The following is a 19,145-nucleotide window of genomic DNA, read 5'->3' as shown; positions in this document are numbered from 1 at the left end:
AATGAATTACTGAACCATCTATATTTGTCAGTTTTCATTCTTGAATCTAAAGACTGCACTGGATCAACAGAATCACAAATATAACTGGGATAAGAAAGTTTGCTCCAACATATTAGCTCCTTTTGAATCATTAGTTTTCCAGACAGGTTTGTAGTCAATCCTGACAGGAATTAACAGATCTTGTAAGTAACCATCTCTGTCAGATGATTATAGCTGGTATGAAATGATATGGGAATAAGGCATTTTTGACCTTGTTTTCAAGCTTTCAAGTTCCCCTGTGCTAAGCAAAGAGGCATAACTGAATGACTACAAGAACCATGGGTCCTACAGTAATGATTTCTATGTCTTCTACTTTATTGTTTAAAATGCAAATAACAGTTGCCAAATCTATGAAAGTTGTGTCTGAAAATGTAGCTTTTCTGTGCGGGGAGTTGAAATGCCTTTAGATGCTGAAGCTAATACTGAACGTAGATACTCAGAAGGCCTGTATTGACTTGCACTGGACTACTTTTTGCCTTTGTTAGTTGGAGCAAGAAATGTGGTGAGAACCTTTCATGTCGCAACATGAAGCACCATTAATTTTTATTCAGAATGTTACACAATCAACCAGGCTACAATTAGATGGAGCCTCTTGTATTCAATGTGGATTTGCGATCTGCAAAAAAGGACCAAGTAGAAGACAAATTTAATCCAGCTCAATCAATCTCAGATTTCTATTTCTACTCAACAAGATAAAATATAGATACTACTGTGTGAGTATTGGATATTCTTCTGTTATGACACAGACCTGTTGGAATTAATGCTCTGGCTGGGTGGTACATAATTAGTCAATGTTCTGTGAAATTAACAGAAGATATTCCCTGTGCAGATTAGGGGATGTTTTACAAATAAAGTTATTTGCACACAGGCAAGTTTGTAACTTGAACAGTTATCTTAAATCTCCAAAGTAATGACCTGGGATATTAACCATGCCTTACCAAGTGTTCTTATTGAGATTTCATTCCAAAGAGCTGCAGTTTGGCAGATCTGTGCTACTACCTGCCTTTGGACTCAAAGCAGACAGATTCTCCTTTTTGAACAGGTACCTCTAAGAGAATTATGAATGGCAAATGAAGGATCAAAAAAGCCACATATCTACTTTTAAGTACTATATCCTTTGTTCTTCAAATTAATTTCTTTTCCACATATTACAGATACAAGACTCTTTTGCATCAGTCTATGATCTATTTTTAGTGATTTCCTATTTAGATTTTCTGCATCATGTTGAAAGCAATTCTATATTTCATTTCATTTGAACGCAGTTGGCTACCCTACTTCATTTCCCAAAACCTCTGAGATGCTGGTTAGCAATTTTGAAGGCAATTAATATAATTTCGTTTAAATTGTCTCTTGTGTTTTGTAAAGGTGCTTACATCTGCTTTATTGTATGGTCAGAGGAGAAATTACATATAGAATACAGCAGTTTAGTAATTTCTCATGTCAGTTTTCAGATAATACTTAGTATTGATAGAGAATTGTAAACCATAGAGCTTTTGTCATCAAGAGAGGACAAAGTTTCTGTGGAAAAACAGCTGCTCTGATAGTGAAAGGACGAATAAGAATGAGAAAAATTGTGCAGTGGACATCAATTCTGACACGTCTCTTTTACAATTGATTGAAGAACAAATACTGAAATACTAAATTGATACCTCTGATTATATTCAGTTCTACAAAAGTGCTGAGGAATATTATTATTAAACATAATTTTATCTTCGTTGCAAGCTCTGCATTTTGGCTTCATTTTAAATTGAAACAATAACTATTATGCTCAAAGTAATAACTAAAGTTAAATGACAGTTATACCCATTTGTGATTCCAGGTTTACTATCAACTATTTCAATATCAGTGTACAAATATCCTTTAATCAGATTAATATATCTTTTAGCATAGCTTTCCTTATTTTGTGAGTCATACAGCACTGTGATCAACAATGTTCACCTTTTATGAGATCAATAAATCTTTTAGATATCAAAAATTGCAAATCGAGATCTGAAATAAAAACAGAAAATGCTGGAAACACATAGCAGGTCAGGCAGCAACTGTGGAAAGAAAAAAAGAGTTAACTTTTTTTTATCTGCCTCTCCCAGTTTGAATGAAGAGTCTTTGATATGAAACATTAGCTCTGTTTCTATTTTCACAGATGCTTTCTGACCTGCTGAGTGTTTCCTGCATTATTTTTTTGTTTTTATTTCAACCTTTCAGATGAAAATTAATATGCATGCCATTCTTTTTAGATTGTTGCTTTTGCTCAGTATTAACTACGTAGGAGCCATGCTAATCCTGGAAATAATTAATTCATTGTTGAAACAATAGCTCTGACTTTCCTCTCACATGATTGTTAAAGGTTTTCTCATTTCTGTCTGAACTAAGAAAACCTTTTTGCACAGTGGAATGAGACTCTCAATGATTGTTCAAAGACTAACTCATGGACATCATACTGAAAATATGTAGAGTGAATGGTTCAGGCAAAAAATAATTGCCAGAAATTCATTCCCAGTTATTAGCGCTAAATGCAATATATAAATCTTCAAAATTCATTCCATTCACTTCACATGACATGAGAAACATAACAACATAGGAATTGCGTGGGAATAGGCTAATCCGCTCACCTATTCAAAAAAGATTGAGGCAAATCCAATCTTGACCTGAATACCACTTTCCTGTCCTCTCCCAATATTCCTCAACTCCCTTGTAGTTTAAATGTCTGTCATTCTCAATTTTGAATATATTCAATGACCCCGCCTACTCAGTTTTCTCAAGTAGACAATGTCAAAGAATCTTGATAGTCTGAGAGAAGAATTCCTCCTTATCCCTCTTATTTTGAGACTGTGCCCCCTAGTTCTACTGACACTCCCCCCCCCCCACCCCAATGGGAAAACATTTTCTCAGCATTCAACTATCAGTCCTCCTTACAGTCTTTGGTTTCATAGAAAAGAGAACAGTACAGCATAGTACGGGCCCTTCGGCCCATGATGTTCTGCCGACCTACATAAATCTTATCCCCATTCAATCTATCCCCTCTCTACTTCACCTCCCATAACCCTCTATTTTTCTTTCATCCATGTGCCTATCTAATAGTCTCTTAAATGACCCTATCATATCGGCTGCTACCACCACCTCCGGCAGTGCATTCCAGTCACCCACCACTCCATATAAAAAAAAACCTACCTCTGACATCTCCCCTGAATTTTCCTCCATGCACCTTAAACGGGTGACCTCTAGTGTTGGCCATTGCCACCATGGGGAAAAGATGCTGGCTGTACACTCTGTCTGTCACTCTATCAAAAGGATTAATTCTTATTCTTCCAAATTCCAATGAGCATAGGCCTGGCATACACAGTCTTTCTTAATATATCATCCCATGAATCAATGAATCTTCTCTGCACTGGCTCCAATGCAGGTATAGTCTTCCTTAAAAATGGAGCCCAAGACTGCATTTACATTCCACACACACCCTTTGCAATAAAAGCCAACTTTCTGTTAGTGTTCCCAATTATTTGCTATACCTGCATGTTAACTCTTTGTATTTCTTGCACTAGAACTTCCAGATCCCTTTGTATGATTTTGTTTTGTAGGCTCACTCCATTTGTATAATTTGTTCATTCAGTCTTCTTTCCAAAGTGAATGACCTTTTTTCACATTTTATATTCCATCTGACAAAATCTTAAAAGATGAACAAACTTTTATTTCTGCTGTCGGAAGAGTTCAACAAAATACCTTATTTTGTAGCCTGTTTCTCCTGATCACAAAGAGGTAGTATTTCAGATTTTTATTAGAAAGGAACAGTATTTCAGTCCCTCCCCCCAACCCCCTCTGTCGTTATAAGCCTATCATCTCTGGAAGTGATATTGTCATTCTTCCCTTGTATGGAACATTTAGAATATTTTGCTCATTTAATAATTCAAACAATTGCATGAAAATTTAGTTAATCTAACTGTAGAAGCTAAAAATTAGTTTAACCGCAAAATGCTAAAGCTAAATGGGAAAATTTCAACTTTGAGTGCATTAGTGTGGACCTTCGGATTGTATGTGATCTGAAGTAAGTTGTCATTGATTTTTATTTTGTCTTTTGTTATTTTCTACCTCCCAAGTGTTCTACATTCCAACCCACTTGGAGTCTTCCAATGCAGCTCATGCAAATCACTAGGAGGTGTGCGACATTGAACCATGTTGACTTACCCAATTTTTTTTCTCCCTCTGGGGAAGTGTCTTCTCCAGTCCACCAAGCTGACATCAAGAATTCACAAAATGTGACCTTTTTGGGAATCAGGAGTAAATCTGCATTTTATTATTTGACATGAGAGTTTGTTAGTCCAGTGACAAAAAGTACCACCTTGTACTAATTAATGAGTCTTTTCGTTCTGCTTTTTATAATTACAACTTTATTCTAGAAAATGTTTTCAAACTAATCTCATTGATGAATGCAACTTCTTGAATGTATATAATTTCATAAAAATTAAATAGTTAAAACATTGACAGTATGTGGTTGAAAGCACAACATCAAGTATGAAGGATGGCTTATCAACCGATGTTGCTAACCGTTCCATTTTAGCTTGTGCCACATTTTCCTTCCATTATCTACTTGACTAAGGCTATTACTTCCCTGCTCCTTCATACTTGATGGGTCTTCTTTTTCCAGTCACGTTTTACAAGGCATTTTGAAGAAAAAAAATCATGACTCCTATGTGACCTTAAATTATTGTTCTGAACTTTGGTCCTACTAAAACCATAGAGTTCCACAAAATAGAGAATAATCCTTGACTTTCAGAGTCTTCAAAATTGGTGTTATACCACTATTCCCTGTGTTTCATGGTTGAACCATTTTTGTTTTAATTGAAGGTGCAGTATAGATGACATGCTGACATTGATTCATCAATTAGATTCCAAATGTAATTAGAACATAAAGGGGAGCTGGAGTAACCCATCTGGCCCTTTGATCCTGCTCTGCCATAGCTTATTGGCACCATTTTCCAGCATTATCACCACTTCCTTGATTCCCTTCATATCTAGAAATCTATTGAACTGTGTTTTCAATTAACCAGCTCTCCTGAGTAGGGAATCTCAAAGGTTCACCATCCTCTGAGTGAAGAAATTTTTCCTCATCTCGGTCCTTAACAACCAACCTCTTGTTCTCAAACTTTCCCTTCTTGTCCTAAAGCCCTCAGTTGGGGAAAAAATTCCCCCTATGTCTTGCCTGATGGTTACCAGAGAAATAATGTATCTATTTATGGTATGATGAAAACAAGCCTTTTAGATTTAAAGCTTTGCTTCTATTGGTGAAATGAAGTTGTGCAACTTTAGTAATTGTTAGAAAGATTTAGAAGAATGGGCAGCATAGCAAATAGGATCAAACGCAAGACGAATAAAAGAGAATGGACTAAATTTGCTCTTTCAAACTGCGGGACCAAACAAACTCTTAAGGATTAAAGATTGAATTATATCCTGCCTAATCAAACAATGTACAAATGTTATCTTGTTAATTTCCCCCATAACAGCCCTTGTTTCAATTACTTGAAAGTGTCTGAGATGACTCACCAAAATATCTTTCCTTTGTTGCAAAGAAGCAAATACTTTCCCCTTCATTCTTCAACTGAATATTATGTTGAAAGTTAGGAGCTTTCTCTGTTGAGGGTCATAGATCCAATTTGATGACCCGATGTAAAATACAGTCATTGAATGGTCTGGCTTTCTAGAAAATAGTAAATTTGTTTGAAGGGACCTTTTATGAGTATGGTAATTTGCAGAGTTATAGTCTGTTACATGCACGCCATTAATTGCAATGATCCTTTCCTACTGTTTCTTTAAGTGGAGAGAACTATTTATTTAGCCTCCTGGGTTGCTATTGCCTGTTCTGACTTTGCTTGAAACTATGAATGCATCAGACCACTATCGCATCGAGAGGATGTTTTCTGTCCAGGAAGATTCTTTGACCACCAGAAGTATTGAGTTAAAATGTAAATGCCCTCCTGACGATAGCATGAATAAAAGAAAACCTCCAAAACTGATATCATGAGTGCAAAGAAAATGAGTACAGTGTAAAGCAAAAACTTGAATGCTGTTCTCTTAATGCAAAATGGATCAGGGACAAACAGGTTCCTTTTCGTAATAAGTGATAACTGTAATCACATTAACATACATTAAACTTTGATGATTATGGCAAGTTGTAATTTTCCTTTTGTCAAATTAATGCACTAAAACTAATAAGTTGTTCAATTATTGCACCAATGCAGCTTTATCAGTTCCAATAGTAACTGAAAATTGTAAAAAAAAAACCTGCAGATGCTGGAAACCTGAAATAAAAATAGAAAATGCTGGGAGCATTCAGCAGGTCAAGCAGCATCTGTGGAAAGAGAAATAGAATGGATGATTCAGACTGAAATGGGGTCTTGATACTGAGGAGTTATATGCTTGTTTTTAAGGTAGTTTAGAGAAGGGGTAAAGAGGGGTTGAGCAGGTTGAGGGGTTACAAGGAGGGGTTGAGCAGGTTAGGTCTATACACACTGGTGTTTAGAAGAACGAGAGATGATCTTATCGAAACATAATTTTTTGGGGCAGCACACAAAATGCTGAAGGAACTCAGTAGGTCAGGCAGCGTCTATGGAGGGAAATGGACAGTCGATGTTTCGGGTCAAGACCCTTCATCTGGACTCGTCTCAGTCCAATTGAAGGGTCTCAACCCAAAACGTCGACTGTCCATTTCCCTCCATGTGCCTGCCTGAACCACTGAGTTCCTCTAGTTTTTGTGGGCCTCTCCAGATTCTAGCATCTGCAGTCTCTTGTGTCTCCATAATTCTTTGAGGGATTGACAGAGTAGACATTGAAAGATGGGCATAGTTTCAGAATAAGGCAGGACCATTTAAGATGGAGGTGAGAAAGAATTTCTTCTGTAAGGACTAGGAATCTTTAGAATTCTCTAACCCTAGAGAGCCATGGAAGCTGACTATAATCAAGGAGATGGCCAAGTTTTCTGGACCCCAATGGAGTTGGAGGTTGATGTCAACAGGCAAGAAAATGGTGCTGAGGCCTACAAGAGATCGATTTATGATTTCATCGAAAGGCAGAGCAGGCTCAAGAGATGATGTGACCTACTCCTGCTCCTGTTTTTTATGGCCTTGTGAGAAATCATGGCAAGGTTTGATTAATAAGCATTCATTTTGCTGCTTTAATTATCTGAAGAAAATTTGTAATAAATTCCATGATCCAAGAAACTTCAAGGCAACCAGTCTCAAAGGCTATAAATTTCATATTTCAAGTTAGGTGTCAACCTTGCTTGTTAAGTGGTACAATGGATTGTAACAGTTATTGATATGATGATGCAATACATTATTTCTCACTGTTAAACTGATGTTGTGATCATGGTGCTAACCCTCAATTAACAGCATTTGGTGCAGTGAGGTCATAAAATCTAGGTTTGTATTATGAAAATCGATCAAATTATGTCTTGATGAATAGGCTGTTTGACTAACAACTCAATATTTTTTATATGTAATATATCCTTCAGCTTTTATAATTATAGATGCTTTATTAGACGTGCATTGTATTTCTAATGAAGCATAAAAATCTGTACAAATAGGTTATAGAATCTATCACTATAGATAGTTCAGATAAAGTTTTCCAATGAAAGTTCAACTACTTAAAAATAGAATAGGTTATTTGACTGCAGGTTTTCATATTATAGCAATATCATACCAGGTAAGGACTTCTATATGTATGAACCGTTGGGTTAGATGAAGTTGGTTATGGCCTATAATTAGAAAGGAAAGCACCAGCATTCAGCCACCCACTGATAAGTATATCCAAGGGTCATGCAGCCTTGCTATATGTCTGGAATGAGTAAGTGACAGACACCAGCACACCTCTCACTTCACTCAATGCTCTACTCCATGTAGCGCCCAACAGCAGAGCCCAATTGCTTGGAATTCCAAATTGAATGGGGATGCCCAACTTTGAGATTGAGGTGAAAAGAAGTGTAAATTCAGTTTGTACTCACTTTCCTTTATTTTAATGTTCTTAAGTTATTTATTAGACTTGTAATTTTTTTTCAAAGACTTTATTTAGTGATTTTTAAAAAATAATTGTTTTAAAATACTTCTTTTGTGTCTTGATCAAGAACATTTAAAAACTTTTACAAAATCGTATTAAATTTGACAGTAGACAAGGCTGTGCCCCGAGCACTGCTTAATGTCGAGGGCAGTCAGGGAGCTGTAGGGATGGGCCCTCAGCAGTGTGCTGACTGAAGTCTAATTGCAAAACTTTGCCTCCAGGATCGGGAGATCTGGTGCCATTGAGTCCATGCATTAATACCAAGAGAGAACAGGCATGGAGGAGGCAAAGTGTTGTGGGTCAAATCAAACATGATTAAGCTCATTATGTGTATTGTAAGCCTAACAGAAATCATTATCCCAGCATTTACTAGTTAAGGGTGATTGAGCAATTTACTACATTAATCTAGATTTGAAATTCAGGCATGATTATGAAAAAAAATAGAAGCATCACTCAAGGAAGTTACAGAGCATCTGTGCTATAAATTTACAAACCACTGATTTTGTGGAGATAAACAAGGATTTCTGACTGTCACTGCTCATTTCCCTTAGGAATTTCAGTGCTGCTCTTTCAGAGAAGTGGAATCACTGTTTATGGAAATAAATTGCTCAGACTTACTTCACTGAACCGTTCAACTCAGCAAGAGACTTCTAAAAGGTCAATATGCGCTGTTAATTTTGTAAATCATAAAAACCGCTTTAGAAGAGTTTTATAAAATCAAGATTACACTGGTAACAGAAAATGTTACAAAGAATTTATATTGTATGTATGTTTGTTCTAGAAGGAGAGCATTGACTGAATCATGGTATTTTTGCAAATAGTATGGAAAATACTAAAATTCAATAAATCTTTTGGCTTTACCTATTTCCATGAAAAACAAGCAAATTCAAGGCAAAAGTTATCCTCCACAATGGAAAACTTCAAGGCCCATTTGTCAAAAATAGCTTGGTTGAAAAGTTGTCTCTTACTGTTCTTGTGAAGCATCTTGGGAAGCTTTTATTCTGTTAAAGGTATTTCATACATGCAAATTGTTGTTCTTCCCAAGTAACTAATTAACAGGTTTTGACTTGGATGCCCTTTCCATTTTGCAGCTGTGACTAGTAAGAGCTGTTAGTTCTTAACAAGTTTTCTATATTTTTTTTCCTATCTGACATGTTTTTTTTCCTTTAGTACATTTTGCAGTTTCTCAAATGTTTGATACTCAATTCATCTGTCCTCTTCTAAGAAGAATTTAGCATAGTTTCACAAAGGAAGAGTATTATTTTGTCTGCTTTCTCATTGTCATTGGGAGGTGCATTTATCTTAAGCAAGTGATAGTTTCAGGTTGTGACAGAGAAGAATATACATCTGTAAGGCTTCAGCAACTTGCATTTGGAATTGAAGAGAACTTTTGTTTCTCTACCTTCAAAACTGCCACCATCACCCCTTTGGTGAAAAACTCACCAAGATGTGGTTTCCCCATACACTTCAAGCTCAAAAAAACCATGCTCAGTGCATTATTAAATGCATACTTCCACAATTACAACACTGAGTACTTCTTTACTGGCCTCACCCTGTCAAGTGCTCAAACTCAATATCTCCAAAAATCTCCTTTCTGGCTTTGAGTTCTAGCACACATAAAACTTTCCACAAAAACTTTGTACAAAGATTGTTGAGATGTTCTATTTTCTCTCCAATGGCATTTTCAAAGCTCAAAATTCCTTTTCATTCCCAGTACATTCCCACTCTCTTGTCTTATTGCTGCAAACCCCTGAAGCCCTGCTTTCCTACTTGTACATCAATACTTAGTCTCTGATCTCAAAAGCATGCCACCCTTTATTTGCTGTGCCACTGGTGCTCGTCCCGCTGTTTGGAATTCTCTCCCTAAAGCCTTCCACTCTGCTGCTGCTTTCAAAGCCTTTGAAAACCTTATCAAAACTATCATTTCTATTCTGCATTTATTTGCCTTTCTGAAACATTATTACATGGCATTCATTTCTCCTCTGCGAAATCTCTTCAGTATTATACTGCTACATGAATTTAAATTGTTTTTGTATAGGATGTGCTTGGATGTTTCAATTCATGAAAATGCCAAATAGCATGTTTCATGGCAATTATGGGAGATACTGGATTGATGTCTGGCAGTGACGCAATATCCTTCTACCAACACCAGGTACCATTTCATTTACATTGCTGCTTTGATACCAACATTGGAGCAGCAGCATATAAGGTGTACAGGTGTGCAACGAATATAAAGTTGCTAGTGCTGTACATCCAGAACTTCATAGCAATGAAATGACAGAATACAAATTTCTTTTTCTGCTATTGTTTCTTGGATAGAAAGTTTTAAGAGAAGCAATGGAACAGTGAGCCAATTACTAAAGCAGAAATATATTATCATTAGGTAAAATACAGGTAATTGGTGAGAAAACCACATTAATTATAGTAACTATCGCTTGACTATTCAGCCAGCATAAAGGTTAATGAGTCAGATATGAAGACTGTAATTTTTTTTAAGTGAAGATCTATGTGCCTCATTGTATAAAAAAGACAGTAATTGAATCTTTGGGCAAACTGGTGAAAACAGTGCATTGATATCAAGCTTGGATGTTACACTTGCTGTGTAGTCCAATGATTTCTCTGCAAAATCCTCCAATTTCACTGGAAAGATGAACAAAGCCAACATCCTGTCACAGGCTAATATTCCCAACACTGAGGTCTTGGTTATGTAAGTCTGCTCCATTAGGCAGACCAAGTCATCTGCATGTCTGACACGAGGTTCCCAAAACAGATGGTCTATTCTGAGCTAGGTCGTAAGAAGAAATTGCCATAAGAACAGAAGAAAAGACTCAATGCCTCCTTGAAGAAATCCAACATCCCTGGGAATCTTGGGAATCCTTGACCCTTGAACTCTCAAAGTTAAGAAGGAGCATTTGGGATGGTATTGAGGACCAATTCCATGCATACAGAGCACACAGAAGCCTTGGTAAATTGCAGAAGGTTGCACCAATTCACAGCTACCTAGCTAAATGCTTGCCCCATTAAGCACCTTCACACCATCTGCAAGAACATCTGCATTTCCCACACTGACATTATTTCCCCAGAACCGGAGAAGAATCAAATTATCTTCGATCCCAAGGTACCATGTGACAATTATTCCAGTGTTGCCAGTTTTAATTCAAATCCATGGTGTTTGCAGTTTTCTTTAACTTGTTGGCTTTTGTTCCATTGCTATCATTTCCACCAGCTCCTTTTCCCCTAACATGTGTTTTCATTTGGTTTGTCAGTTTGTTTTCCTTTGGATTTAAAGATTAAAACACACCAAGAAAACATATAAAAACAGTTTCCACAATCAATATGCTATGAATAATATTTTGATATACTAAAATTATGTTGCGATTTTTAACCCCTTCATGCTCTAACTTGATTTTTCCTTTTTCTGTATTATATCTCTCCAAGTTTTATTCACTCTCTGCCTCATTGTTTAAATTTCTCTTCATTTATCATCCTTGTGTTTTTTTTTGCTCTCTCTCTCTTTCTTTGTTTCTTTCTTTTTTTGCTTCTCTGGCTCTTGTTTAACTCTCATGATTGACAGCCATGCTTACACCCCATATGATGTGCTAGCCTGATGACATTTGTGCTCATTGTTATAAACCGTGATGTTTACACAGGTAGAAAAGTGAAGTTGTTGTTGTCCCTGTCCTTGTAGATAGATTTATTTCTGGCAATTTTACTAAATACTGCGCCTGTACAAGAATGTTGTCTATGGAACAAATATCAGTGATTGTTAATTGCTGGCATTCATTTCTAAACACTGTCAAAGTTAATAATTTCCTATATCAATATTTGATAGCAAAATGTTATAAACTATAAAATACTGAAATGCTCATTGTCCTAGGAATACTTACAGTAGTCTTTACTCAGGAAACAGTGTAAATTTGAACAAACTTAATAATTTGTAGTTCTGTGTGGTTAATAAGGATGTGCTCAAGTTGACCCAAAGTGACTCCTCTTAATTTCTCATTCAACCTCTTGGGAAGCTTCTTTCATACCACTTTATCACATAAAATATGAATGCTGGTGCCTGGAATAAGAGTGTTTATTTTTCAATGAAACTTTATTCCCTAAAACTTGGAATTTGTAAAATTCTTTTTGGCACCTGTGGCACCATTTTGAAATGTTATATATTTTGTACTGCACGTAAATTGTATGAAAATGCCCTTGCTTGGACATTCATCGTCAATTTATATTTATTTTTATATATCAAATTCAAATTGCCGCCTTTGTCAGATCTCATGTTTCCACGTTTTACTAAGCGTCCACTGTTTTCCCTTCAAATGAAGTACAATGTTGCTGTCTGTGAAATATAAACAGGAATCCATCCTGCTCACAATGTTTGTCTTGTGCTTGTTATTGTGAACTTGCCGAGTTTAGTCATACAGAAAGAGCTTAGCCCTGTACCAATAGCCTGGTTGGGGGGGGTCATAACATTTTACAATTATTCTTATCAACAGTCAGGAAAAAACTGTTGGGATAGTTCTTTCATTCCCAGCAGTTTCTACCAGTGTTTCAAAAAGAACAGAAGCACATGGAGGAGGAGGTGGTTTTACAGTAAACATTTATCCATTGCTGATAATTTTCTAAGAGTTATTCTGAATGAGCAGATGTAGATTAAAGTGGGCACCCAATGAGTTTCCTTTAAATTCCATAAAAGGATTTGACTGAATTTAGTGATACATTCCAAAACTAATTCTCTTACATTATGAGTATGTTATAGATGATTAAATCGGAAGCCCATGTAATGACAGTGAAGGCAATGTTAACACTCTGTTCAATGATTAAATCTGGACAACTTTTTTTTCAAATTGCTGTAAACACCACAAGTTATTTTTGAGTTGAGCTAAATGGAGTTTACTGATTGTGGGCATGAAAAGGCAAACATGTACAATTTAAATATTATGCCTCTTAAAAAATTCTCTGGTATTCTCTTTTATTGATGAATTGTGATAGCTTACAAGGATATTTTAAGCTGCAGTTATTTTCACTTCTTTACTGAATGTTACTAATGCCTTCTCTATACATTCTTAAGTACAACTACAATTGTTTTCAAATATTACTACCAATTTAGCTTCATATTCTGCAGTCTTCTTGTATGGGCAGTTGAATTTGGTTAAAGAAAATCATATTTTGCTTCAATTGTGACATTTTGGAAGACCATAGCTAGCGTCTAGTTGGAAAGCAGTTTCCCATTGAAGAATTTATACATAATCATTTTTCAGCTGTCAGCATAAGAGCTGTTGTCTTACGGTTGTCACATTATAATGGGGGAAGGCAATAACTTATTGCCATGTGTATACCACCCACTACTGTTCACATATGTACACTCAATGATAACAATTACAGAAGCATCAGTGTTGTCTTGCTTGATTGCACTCGATAAGCATTTAATACCTTAAACAAAAATGGTTTGAATGAAAGTGAAGCCTTGTTGACAACCTGATGGAAAATGGAAGTGGCTGTGGTTCACTAAAGTTAGAGACAACTAACATTGCTTCACCTCCTCGCCAGCCACTGCAATGATGTATGAAATGTTGCTTTGGACTTTATATTAATTTCCCTGCCAATAAGATTGCCCTACAGCATTAAGGGGCTACAAATTTAGGAGAAAGGCTGATCCAGTGCAATGTTTATTAGAACAAACTGCAGAAGGGCAATGTCCTTATTGTCATTATAGACCCACTCAAACAATGCTCTGTCTTTAATTATTCAGTTGTGGAAAAGAAGCCAATTGCAGCATATTACGGACACTTTTGGATGTTAAGGGAATGAAGAGACATAAGGCTAGTGCAGGAAAGTGAGACTGAGGTAGAGCGGGGATGAAGGGCTGAATGGCCTATTCCAGTTTCTTACTACTAACATCCTTGCGTTGCTTTATTACCAATATTTATTTATTGGAAAGCAAAAACGCTTTTGTTGGTACATCACAATGCATCACAATATGATTTCTGGATACCCTGACAAAATACACACAAGAAGAATGACACCTGCTATGAAAATCTATTTAAAATCTTCCCTATTTTGATCTTTTTCATTATCAGTGGAAGTCGTAAGTATTTGGTGTATGCGGTGTTATTCACACTTATCATACCCCTCTGCAAAATGTGTTTGTAATCAGATTTTAAAACTGCCCTATTTTTGGTTTTAAAGATGATCATTAACTATCAACCTGCTAATGTAGTCAAACAAAATGTCAAGAAGCTTTTGTAATAGGCTAATTTGCTTCAGTGCTATGATGGGTTCTGTTGATTCCAAGGACAAGATCAGAGGCTTTAACCCCAGTCCATCATTTAAAAAAAAATGCTGCCTGCCCCATGTTGATTTCTGGTAAAAATAAGACAATTAGCTGGGTATACATGCTACAGCTTTCTTTGCACTGCATTGTTTTAGCTATATGAAAGCCCCAGTTATCTTTAGTACCGTACTTGTATTGACTATCTTTTTTTAATTTTAACTTCAGTGTTACATTTTCTTATTTGAGAGAGAGGAATTTTCCTTTTATATCATTGCAAATAAAGTATCAGAACTTTACACATCTCAAATTGTCATTATACTTCTGGTTGGGAGGGGGATCCAGAAGACCAGAGTTTAATTAATGTAGCACGCATTCACTGTACACGTTTTAGCCATAAGAATATGAGAAATAAGGTGCAAAGCAGAATTCAGCATGAAGCATCAAAGTTTTTTTTAAAAAATCAGCTTACCTTAATATCCTAATACATCTATCTCAGTTTGCTTGGTTTCCTCTGAGCTTGTGATCGAGGGTTTGTTTTAAATACTATTGGTTTCCATAAGCGTATATTCTGCTCTCTGATGTGCAGCAATATTTGAGCTGTGTTCTAACAATAAGCATCTGTTTGCGTTGTTTGCAATCTGCTGTCTAACCGAGACTGACAATCCAGTGTATGAAAATACAGCTAAGCTCCTTTATATTTCCCCTCGATTCCAGAGTCCTTAGTGGTGCATGCTTCACACTATCAGTTGTCACATTGACATCGCGCTGCCTGCTCAGCGGTCATTAATAACTGAACACCCTCCACTCCCCAGAGAGGAGCCAATGATTTCCTAGAGCCAAGGTGTATCCTTTGCAACTGCTTGAGTCTGGTTGGATGAAATAACTTGTCTATCATGTGGCAGAGCTGCTGAAGAATGGATAAAAGGAGCAAGTGTTTAGGTTTTCCTTTGTATGCTTGCTAGCTGCTCTGTTCACATTCAGGAATACAACAGCGACACGTCCTGATAACATCACTGCTGTCTGCATTTAGCACAGCACTTGGGTGCTTTTGATTTTAATCAATGAAAGTAACTTGGTTTTAACTCTTGGAATGCTACAAGGTTTTCCTTAAAACAGCATTTATTTTGATGTAATTCACCTCAGAAGACAGCACACCGCACATATGTGATGAGACAGTGACTGAAGCGATTCTTCGCCACCTTCAATAAATCCACCATAGACAGGTGCTTAACCCCTGGCAGACTGCACTTCCAGTTTGTTATATGGCTCAAAGACAAAATTATATCCGAGTTTCTCAGGACATTACTTTCATTTTGTTCATAGACAGCTTAAAGGCATCTAGCGTCTTTATATTTTTAGAGCTTGAGCCTCGTAACATCTTTGTTGCACTATGATTGCAATTTCGATAGACAATTCCAGCTCCAAGGCTATATACAACAGCATTTGATTATTATATATTTTATTTTCTTTATTGACCAAATTCATGGAATTCTAGTTTGGAATTATACAGCTCTACCACTTCTCCCAGTGATGAAAAATGAATTCTCAGCGAGAAACTTTGGAATCACAATGCTGTAGAAGTGTGTGATATGAATTGAAATAAAGATCACACTGGAGACATAAAGACAGACTACTGTAAATGTTAGTGAGAGTGAAGTAGTCAGATGGTGGTGTAAACCAGGTAGAATCAGCTGGAGTTTGAGCAATTGGAGCCCCTGATGTCTTTGTTACTCTTTCATCACACACTTGTCAATTTGAGAATTCCAATTGTATTTGTAAAGAGTTGTGGGGAAAGAGGGGTGGGAGACTGAGTTGTTCGTACAATTACTCAAAGCAAAAGGGAATGTTATTTAAATCTGCATTTTAATGGAATAGAGTTTAATCTGATTGTCATGTTTGATTCTTATTGAGATAACATTGGTTTAATGAGGAAAATGTGCACGGAAGGAGATCCTTATGACCAACCCCCACCCCCACACCTAACCTAACCTAACCACACCCCCACACTCTCAGCCAGTGTGTTCAGGGAGAAATGATAGTTGATTTGGTTGAAGTCTGCATCTCATCATTCTTCAGATAAATGTCACCTCAGCTGCCAATTAATATTAGCAACAAATTGTTATGGCTGGTCTCAGTTAGGAGATGAATTGTATCTGCCTCAATAGCCACTGTCAATTTTAAACCTTTAAAATATATGTTAGAGTCTCTTCTTTCCCTAAAGTGAGAGAAACAATGTTAGGATAAATGACTTCTTCAAAAAGATTAGTTATCCTACAACACCCAGAACGACTGTAACAGAATATGATCAGAATTATTTGGAGATTATGAAGCAACTAAAATTCCCATATTAAACCGAGATGTTCAGCAAAAATTAGGTTTTGTAGTATCCACTTTTGGTCAGTATGATTGGCTCCAAAAGATATCTCTCGCACACATGCACCTTTGTGAAGTGATTTGTGGTAGACACCATCTTGATGTGGGCCTTAGCATGAGCTGGAAGTATGCAGAGCAGGCAGGTTATAAAGTAAAAACAAATACGAAGCTGAGCTGATGACAAAGCTGGCATTTTGGAGCTCAACACTCCAGTCATTGCCGTGTCTTAACATCACATGGCTTAACATGTGTTCAGCAGCAGGAAGGTACACCCCCACCAGCACTGCTTAAAGGGATGATCCATTATTATAGGTTAGTTGCTGATTGATTTCTTCTAGCTATTGTTACAATTTTACCAGTGTTTGATGCTTTATATAGTTGTTTCAAGTTGCAAAAATCTACAGGGAGTGGAGTGGTAGCTGCATAAGGACATTAAACTGACATCTAAGCTGCTGCACAATCAGTTGCTCCCTCACAAAGGTAAAATAGTAGGCATTCCGCATGGATTGCATTGTATCTGTGGGAATAAGTACAGTCACAGATACACAGCACAGAAACAGGCCCTTCAGTCCACTGAGTCCATGCTGACCACCAAGCACCCATTTGCACTAATCTTGCATACAACCTATTTTATTATATTGGTTTATTATTGTCACTTGTACCGAGGTACAGTAAAAAGCTTGTCTTACAAACCGATTGTACAGGTCAATTCATTACACAGTGCAGTTACATTGAGTCAGTACAGAGTTCATTGATGTAGTACAGGTAAAAACAATAACAGTACAGAGTAAAGTGTCACAGCTACAGGGAAAGTGCAGTAAGGTGCAAGGTCACAACAAGGTAGATAGTCCATCTCATTGTATAAGAGAACTGTTCGATAGTCTTATCACAGTGGGGTAGAAGCTGTCGAGTCTGATGGTACGTGCCTTCAGGAGATAAGGGAGAACATCCCGGGTGGGTGGCTTGCATTCCCATAATCTGTCACCCGCCCCCCAGATTCTACCACTCACCTACACACTAGGGGGAATTTTGCAGTGACCATTTAACCTACCAATCCAGTTGTTTTAATGGAAACTCAGAGTTTGAAGAACAGTGAAGAGGAGTAGTCGAGAATGCAACTAGCAAGAGGCCACATCTACCCTGCATGTTCCTGAGCAACGACCTGTGAGATACCTGTGCTACAATAAGGACATGTTCAATAACTCAGCTGTGAGCACAACTCTTTAAAGGCAACAAGAATGAAGTGCATTTATACAGCACCTATTAACATAGGGATCAAACATAGAAATAATGAATCAAAAAAAACTTGGTCAGCGAGTGATGTTTTAAAGGATGAAGGAGAGAGAAGCTGTGAGAATTGGGGAGGCAGTTGCAGAGCCTTTGCAGCTGAATAGTGGAGCAATTAAATTTGGGGATGATCAAGAGGGCAAAATTGATTTATTGTTATCTCAAGGGATTGTAGGCTGCTGAAAAGTACAGAGGTGAGATTTGGAAACACAGATGAGAATACTTAATCAGGAACTAATTTTGATCATTGAGCAAATGGTAATGGCTGAGTGAAATTTGGTGTGAGTTGGGAAATAGACGGTAATGTTTAGGATGATCTGAAGGGAAAACAAGGGAAGCCAGTGAGGCATGGAATGACAGTCTTAGCAGAGCCAGTGATTTCTGGTTTGAATTTCATCTTGGGATTATGACCCAATGTTGCCGACAGACTGGCACAGTTACTTGGGATAACTATATTGTCGGCAGTGAGGGAATGGAGACTAATGACAATGTCTTCCATCTTTCTAGTATTTCATTGGAGGAAGTTCCTGCTCATCCAGTACCTTTATCAAATTATTAGTGATAGCGGTGGGATCAAGGGAGATAGTGCTAAACTAGGGGTGATTGTTATTAATCTTCTTCTGGGAACAATGTGTTTGGGTGATCTTGTTGAGTGGCTGCATTTAGACAGGGAACTATCAGAAGTTGTTGGTCATAACAGGAAGAGATGAGAAGAATGTAGCCAGATAAGTGCAGTCCTAGGCAGCTAGAGGCAATGGAGGAGGATGGTGTGACAAGCTATGCTGAAGATTAGAGAGAGGTTGAGAATGATGAAGAGGCATGGATTACCTTTCTCACAGAAACAAATATTCTCTGTGACTTTTATCATATTTATTTTGGTACATGGATAGAGACTTTAATGAAAGTATTCATAGTAAGATTCCAGGAAATCCGAGCATGTATTTGAGTAGCTATGGTGCATTGAAAGACTTGGAAGAGGAAAAGGAGATTGGCAATGGAGCAGTAGATTGTACACTCCCTGTCTTCCTTCACAATTTTTCTACAATTAGTGCCCCTTCCTGTCCTCGTGCTGAAATGGAAAATTGCTGCAATCTACGTGGCCAATTCTGCCTTTTCCTTCCTTTTTTTCTCC

At 37.1% G+C, this 19,145-nt stretch overlaps 2 protein-coding genes across 13 annotated transcripts in view; one reads left to right on the top strand and one right to left on the bottom strand.

Annotated features, from left to right (window-relative positions):
• Positions 1–15,108, bottom strand: part of lrrn3a (leucine rich repeat neuronal 3a) — a 41,343-nt gene extending 26,235 nt beyond the window's left edge. Inside the window, exons 1-2 of one of the 4 annotated variants that reach the window (XM_052030603.1) lie at positions 14,823–15,108; positions 4,219–4,317 (exon numbers count right to left, since the gene is read on the bottom strand). The gene's annotated coding sequence lies outside the window, so the exon portion shown is untranslated. Of the gene's footprint in view, positions 1–4,218; positions 4,318–5,574; positions 5,705–14,822 lie in introns of those variants that run through there. The other 3 variants (XM_052030602.1, XM_052030604.1, XM_052030601.1) reach the window with 3 other exon arrangements.
• The window catches only part of LOC127578488 (dedicator of cytokinesis protein 4-like), a 719,988-nt gene that overhangs the window by 521,726 nt on the left and 179,117 nt on the right, over positions 1–19,145 (top strand). The gene's annotated exons all lie outside the window — the stretch shown is intronic.

The sequence above is a fragment of the Pristis pectinata genome, chromosome 15, assembly GCF_009764475.1.
Source record: "Pristis pectinata isolate sPriPec2 chromosome 15, sPriPec2.1.pri, whole genome shotgun sequence".
NCBI lineage: Eukaryota > Metazoa > Chordata > Chondrichthyes > Rhinopristiformes > Pristidae > Pristis > Pristis pectinata.
Note: the sequence above shows the minus strand (reverse complement) of the source record. Positions and strands in the feature narration are given on the sequence as shown.